Source organism: Adiantum capillus-veneris, chromosome 28 (genome assembly GCF_014529385.1).
Source record: "Adiantum capillus-veneris isolate H3 chromosome 28, ASM1452938v2, whole genome shotgun sequence".
In the NCBI taxonomy this organism is placed as follows: domain Eukaryota; kingdom Viridiplantae; phylum Streptophyta; class Polypodiopsida; order Polypodiales; family Pteridaceae; genus Adiantum; species Adiantum capillus-veneris.
Genome location: NC_140958.1, coordinates 133,650,046 through 133,657,313, shown reverse-complemented (window position 1 = coordinate 133,657,313; position 7,268 = coordinate 133,650,046). Strand labels below are relative to the sequence as shown.

The window sequence follows — 7,268 nt, the reverse complement described above, 5'->3', positions numbered from 1 at the left end:
GTGCATTGGGCTCTCATGGCGGTGGCAAGGGTTTGAGTCCAACAAACGCCTATTTTTTACCACCCTCCATTCGCCTCGAGATTCCCCTTTTCGACCCCCACCGCGGATCCCATCTCTCTCCATCCGTGCCCTTTAGTGTTTAGAATAGGAGCCTCCCATTTTTTTCAAACTTTATTGGTAGTGCTTCCTAGGTAATCATCAAATGAAGCTTGTCCAAGTGAGGGATGAATAAGGTGAGGCAAGAGGTGGGCGCCATGTGGAATAGAGGGTTGTGTTACTCAGCCCACTTGATACTGGGCATTGGAACCATCATGTTGGCACTCAATACCTTGATCAACCTTTAGGTTTTAGAGATCATCAATGGTAATAGCATGTTTGCCTTTAACGTTGTATGCAAAAACAAGGAGGTGGCGGCAGGAAGCAGTAGCAGAGAAAAGGGACGGTATGTCTAAGCGTGAAAGGAAAAAAGGGGGGGGGGGGGGGGGGGGGGCTCCCTATCATCCGTGCACGCCTCCAAACACCCCCCCTTACTTTTTTACAGACTTTAGGCCTATGTCACACAAGGGTGGAGGAAATGTAGTTGCACTCACATGCCCCAATGAGGAGAGGCGCTCAGTGCAAAGATAGTCACACCATTTGCCTAGACATACTCTCAATTTTGGGCAACTCTCCGTAAGTCGAGAAACCCTCACCCATGGAGGCACGGATCTTGCTAATCGACTATCGAACAAAAGGTTGCACTTTCGACTGTAGGTGGCATCCATGCTGTGTGACATAGAGCCACCAGACTCAGTTTTATGGTCACAGAAGTCTTTGCCTAAGTGAAATCACGTCATACACAACCGTCTGTCATGTGTAACAAGGGCCTTATTAGCACTGTCTACTACAGGCATGGAGCCTATGAAATGTCTACATAATCTTTAGGATTTCGAAATTTATTTTAATATTATTATTTTAAGCGTTCCTTTTGAGACACACACACACACACATACACACACACACACACACACATATATAATGTTTGCATAATTTAATAGGCCAATGTGTCCATCCTAGTGCAGAAAGATGAAGACAAAGCCACAGTTGCATGTGGTCATGTTTGTGTGGCTTAGACAAGGCCATTTGAATCCATTGCTTTAAGCCACAAAAATGCTAGCTAGCATGTAGAAGGTGTAGTAGGTCACCACCAAAATTTGGTGCGAGGGAAAAAATGCTATAGCCATGCAGCTATAGATGATTCCTCGTTGCTTCCATTGACCCTACCAGCTCGACACTGGGGGGGGGTTTCTAATCATTGAGCAAAAAAAATCGAGCGTAGATTGACACAAGAGCAACAATGGTGAAAGCATGTAGATTTTGCAAAAAAGTCAACACACAACCTTGTGATGCTACAATGCTATTTGAGAGCCTTCTAAAGCTTGATACAACTCCACTTTTGTAAGCAAGAAAAAACAAGTTTCTAAAGCAATCAGAAACAAGCACTCTCTCTCTCTCTCTCTCTCTCTCTCTCTCTCTCTCTCTCTCAACTTCATAATGCACCATCTTTGAGCTACCCTCCCTTTCCCCTTGCCAGCAAGCTGTGGATATATGCACCCGCTGCAACTACATCAATGACATATGCAGTGGCAATGATGAAGTGATGTGCCCAATGCATGATGAGCTCAAGAATACCAACTGCCTCATGACCATCTCAACGAGATTCTTGAGGTTTGATTTGTCTACTACTTTTCAATATACTTGACTAACAATTAATCCATATTAACACTAGTATTGTAATGGGCCACAAAAGTGGTTGGTGCCCTTAAATTGGCTCATGCTTAGATTCTAGTATTTTAAGCATAAATTTTGCATATGACATGAAAACTTCATGTAATTGTTTCAGCATCTTGTTAGGATGTGTCTAAGACATGAGACTCTTTATGTAAGAAACATAGAAGTGGGATTTTTCAAAGAAGTGTGAGTCTGTTTAAAAACAAATTGGTCTACCATTGCGTCAATTTAGTAAAGTTATTTGCGTTTTATTAAATCAGTCTTATATTGCAAAAGTGTGGAGATTTGCAATAGGAAACTGGTGTCATGCATCAGGCAGCAAGAGGTCCAGGGTTCTTGTTTGAGGGAGAACTAACGGTAGACCCAGAGCCGCCTCGTCCAGCTTGGCTAATGGCACATAATTTTCTAGCGGCTTTAGTGTTAGAGTATGAGCATAGAATTGAAAACCAAGGTCAAACGTCAGGAACCAATTCTTCTCAGTTGGATCTATGCATGACGGATGATCCAGTGGAACTGATGATGTAGAGGGAAAATGGGCTAAGTGACTTTGGCACAGGATTGGAGGAGGCAATAGAAGAAACCCTTCAGGGGGCTGGAACGTGCCATGTCCCGTGGGACCCCGCCAACATCAAAAGAAGAGGTTGCAAAGTTACATGTACACAATGTGATGGAGTCTTTGCTTAAGTAGCTTGGTGAAGAGGTAGAATGTTGTGTGTGTAGAGAACAACTAGCTATAGGAGACCAGATGCAAGAAATGCCTTGTAAACAACTATACCATCTAGATTGTTTGAAACCATGGCTAGATGAATGCAATTCATGTTCGATATGGTGGCTCGAGTTTCAGACGGATGATCATGATTATGAAAGTAAAAAAGAGCAGGACAAGGAGTTAGAGGAGGAAAGGAAAGGTGCTAAAAGTGATGTTCGTGGTGGAGAGTTCATGTATATATAATAATTTGACGCGTATTTTAATTTTCCCTTAAAAATATCATCATCCTCAATAGATTCTATGTTTTGAGGGTTTACATAAAATCATGCATGCATACCATACCTCCTATTTTCCGAGGATACTAAAAATCTCTATTAATGTGATGAGTCCTTTCTAAGGAAATTACTAGGATACTAGCATCCAACTGTGCCTGAACTTCATGTACTTGTTTGGAGAGAGAAGGGTACTAGACAGAATATGCTCGGTTTTTGGTTTGCTAAAAAAACCTTCCTCGGTGTTTGGTAAAACTCCACACCAGAACCTTTGGCTACATGCGACTCTTTTCCTTCAATGTCATGCAGAGGTCCAGCCTTGCCTCCCACTGTGTTTGATTTATTTTAAACGATTCTAGACCAAGAGTCCCTTTGAAGTAGCATCCCCTTTTACCCTTTACCTTATAATACATGTAATTTTGTTATTCTAACATCACTTACTATGGAAACTTTCAACTACAAACCGGGGATGCAATTCTTGATGTTAGCTATTTTATAAATGTTTTTTATGTAATCTTTTTGGATACAATAATTAATGCCCTTTATATTAGTCAACCACCTATGCTTTGTTCGTCAGTTGGTCACCCACAACATTACCTTGAATTTAGCTTCAAAAATTTATCTCCTAATGCTATCACAGATCATGATGGTTTTGTTTTGAGGTTGGCTCTTTTGTCGTGCCCTCTATGTATTTTTTTGGGGATATTTTATTGGTTGTTGGTAAGTTTCTCTACACTATGGTATTATGCATTTTTGCCTACTATCCACTTCATTATCTTCAGGTGTATGCCATCCATGTTTTAGTAAGTGTTATTTGTGGTGACCCAAGCCCTATATCAATGTGTAAATTTGATTACAAGATAGTAGTGGTAAGAAGATCACAAATAAAATGCACTCATGGTTCATTATGTGAGATGGATAGCTCTTGCATGTCTACCTTGTATGCATGTGAAGTGTTAAACTTAGAGAGATAGTATTATCGATATTTGAATATTTTGTGTGATGTAGAATGAATAGGTGGTTGCTTGTTACGTTCACGGAGTATCACAATTATAATATTGAATGGATGTGCAAAGTGAAATGTATTGGGATATGTAATCATTGAGAAGGGTCATACGTATTTAGATTGAAAACGTCCTCCATGTATAGTGTTTCTTCACCGTGGCTTGTGGACATGTGGTGCTTTGTTTAAGAGAATATTGTATGGACATTGAACTTTGAATTCCCCTCTTGTTAGATGTATGCTTTGAGGTTCATACATTGCTAGATGTTCAAGCTTAAAGTTGAGACTTTATGAAACTTATGTATGTTTTTTTGGTGTCTATCGTATGTAAAATGTGTGCTTTTTGGTTTAGTATTTTTTGCCATTAAAAAAAGCTCTAAATTTCAAAAAGCTCGCAAAAATTGTTTTGATTACAAAAGCTCAAAATCCAAAGCTCACTAAAAAACACACTCCTTGTAATCATGGTCTTCCAACTATAAGAGGGAGTGCACCAATACCGTGGGTATAACATGACAATTGACCACTACTTTAACATCAAATAAATCCATCTCCAAGTCCTTGATAACTCCCAAACACTTTTCCCTTGATCGATTTGCAAGCTTTATACAAAAACCTGAATTCTTCACCATGTTGAGTCCCAACTTTAATACACAAACTTGCTTAATAATGCATACATGTGCATCTCCATCAATATAAGCCTCTCCAATGCGCTTCCTCTTATGCCATGCATCCACAATAGGGTATATATCAAGTAGCTCATTCAAAGATAGGACTCTCAACCTCCTTGTAGGCTCCTTCTTCATAGGGTTAACCACAAACTTCCACTGCCTCTTTAAGTTAGGACACATCTCCATGAGTTTCCCAAAGGTACAATCAGGAAAATCAACCCTTTAACTATTATTTGGTTTCCTTTATCCCAAAGGAATGTTGGATGCATTGTAATGTTGCTTGGGTTTTCTCTTCTTCTTCTCTTTACTTGTACCTATTTCAATATGTTTCCCTCTTTTATGGTTGGTACTTGCATCACTCATGTCATGATCTATTGTAACCCTCTTACGTACATGCATGACCATATCTCCCAATCATCCTCGATCTTCTCCAGCTGAATTATGCTTACCACCTTTTTTTTCCCTTCTCTTCAATTGTCAAACCACTTGGCCTTGCTTTCCCTTTAATCTCAATACCATAATCTTGAGCTTGAAAGGGAATTTGTGAAGGAAGAGGAAACATATAACCACCCATTATCTTTGGATTGTCACATTGCGAGACATATCCCCTCTTCCAGCCATGCCTCTTCCTCTACCAACTGTAAGCCCTTTGTTGCTTCCATAGCCATTTCCATATCCATAGCTTTGAACTCTTCCACCTCCGATCATATGCACACTAATAATATTCATCATACCTACAACCTCTTGTATCTCCTTGCGAAAAACATTCACATCATGAGAAGGTTGTTTATCATAACTTGATTCCTTGATGAGTACCCTTGGTTTCTCCATAGACTTCAGTTCAACCTTTGGATCGACATTGATTCCAAGTTGATGAAAATACTCTGCTTTTCACTCTTTATTCTTTGCAATTTCAACTTCCTCCTCAAAGGTCCTTGATTGCTTAATCTCCACCTTCAAACGCAAACTACTCCTCAAACATGCAAGAAACATATCCTTCTTTAACATGACTAGAGGAATTTCATCCCCCAAAGATGTACACCACTTTGTCCATAACGCATCAAATGCCTTCACAAAGTCTTCTATGGTATGGCCTTCACCCTATGCCAAGCCTTGAATAGACTGCCATATCTTTTGTGGGTCTTCCACCTATTGAAAGTATGTAAGAAAATCATGTCTTATCATTTCATAAGTCATAACTTGAGGAGGTTGGGATGATTGTAGCTCCTTTTTGTAGCCTTCCAACAATTCTCTAGCATCTCCCTTCAAACAGAAGTAGAAGATTTGTAGCACCAATACTGGGTTTTGCTTGTCAGCAAGAAGGAAAAAAAACTCCATTTGCTCAATGAACCCTTTGGAACTTTCATTTGATTTTCCACTAAACTCCGAAAAACTAAGCGCCATGTCTTCCAAAACCTGTAAACTAAAGATAACCTGAAGCGATTCCTTGGTGGAAGGAACAAAAACACTCTTGGAAAAAAGAAAACGTGGGACATCTCTATAGCTTTATAGCCCAAGACCGTTCAAACTTCAACCTCAACACCCAAAAGTATACCAAAATAGCTCTTAGTAAACCCCACCCAAAAGACCTATGCTCCCTTGGGAATTTACAAGCACATGTCCACCCAAAGGACCAAAGTGCATAGGAGAAAAACCTTATCAAAGCATGGATTTACAGAACACGCCGACCACTGCATATGAAGATAAGGGCCTCATTTGCCACTGTGCTGCCATAGCCATAACCTTGTAGAGAACTAATCATGACTTGAAGAGAATAACTCCAATTGGTGCAGTTTAAAGCTTGGAAGAAATATTGAAAAATGAATGGGGAGAAACTGGAAAATGATCAAAATTGAATCTACACACCGCTATGTGCAAAATTGATGCGAATAGAGAACTATCTCAATACGATTACACGTGGAAAAGGCAAGGCGAGGGTAAAAAATTGCATCCAAAAGCATCAAGGATGCACAAAAAGATTAAATTCACAAATTTATGAATTTTTGCCGAATGTTTTTAAGTTTTTATATGGTTTCAGTTAAATACAAGTATCGATTTAAAAAAATTCACTTATTGACACTTATAACCCTATAGATGGCGCTACACTAGTGACTTGCCCTGCATGTACATGTGCCTAAAAAACCCACTAAAAGAAAGACCACCCACTCTTTTGAAATCATGCATCATGTCCATATGTAAAAATTTACAAAAAATGGGGTGTCAAAAATGTACCTAGCACTGTGGTGATAACTCAATGCAAAATTCACAATTTTGAGACATTGGGAAGCACTTACTACTTTAGATCCAAAAATAGGACCAATAATCGTCGCTACAATTGTAGAAAGCGTGGTCATTTGAACAAGGATTGCAGATCCAAAGGCAAAGGTAGAGATTCTACAAAGGACAAAGGTAAAAGAAAGCATCAGGAGAAAAGCGGTGATAGTGACTCAGGGACGGTTAGGAAAGGGGCTTCGGGTGTGGTGGTGACTACAGTGGCATGAACTCCCACCTTCTAGTCAATGAATATTGGTGTCGATTTAAAAAAAATCACTTATTGAAACTTATAGACCCGATAGATGGCGCTACACTAGTGACTTGCCCTGCATGTACATGTGCTTGCTAAAGCAAGCTAAAAAACCCACTCAAAGAAAGACCACACACTCTTTTGAAATCATGCATCATGTCCATATGTAAAAATTTACAAAAAACGGGGTGTCAAAAATGTACCTAACACTGTGTTGATAAATCAAGGCAAAATTCACAATTTTGAGACATTGGGAAGCACTTACTACTTTAGATTCCAAAAATAGGACCAATAATCATCGACACAATTATAGAAAGCGTGG

General features: G+C 39.5%; 1 pseudogene; it reads left to right on the top strand.

The window, feature by feature from the left end:
- Window positions 1-224: 224 nt before the first annotated feature.
- LOC147421335 (E3 ubiquitin-protein ligase AIP2-like) lies at window positions 225-2,722 on the top strand (annotated as a pseudogene).
- Window positions 2,723-7,268: the final 4,546 nt, after the last annotated feature.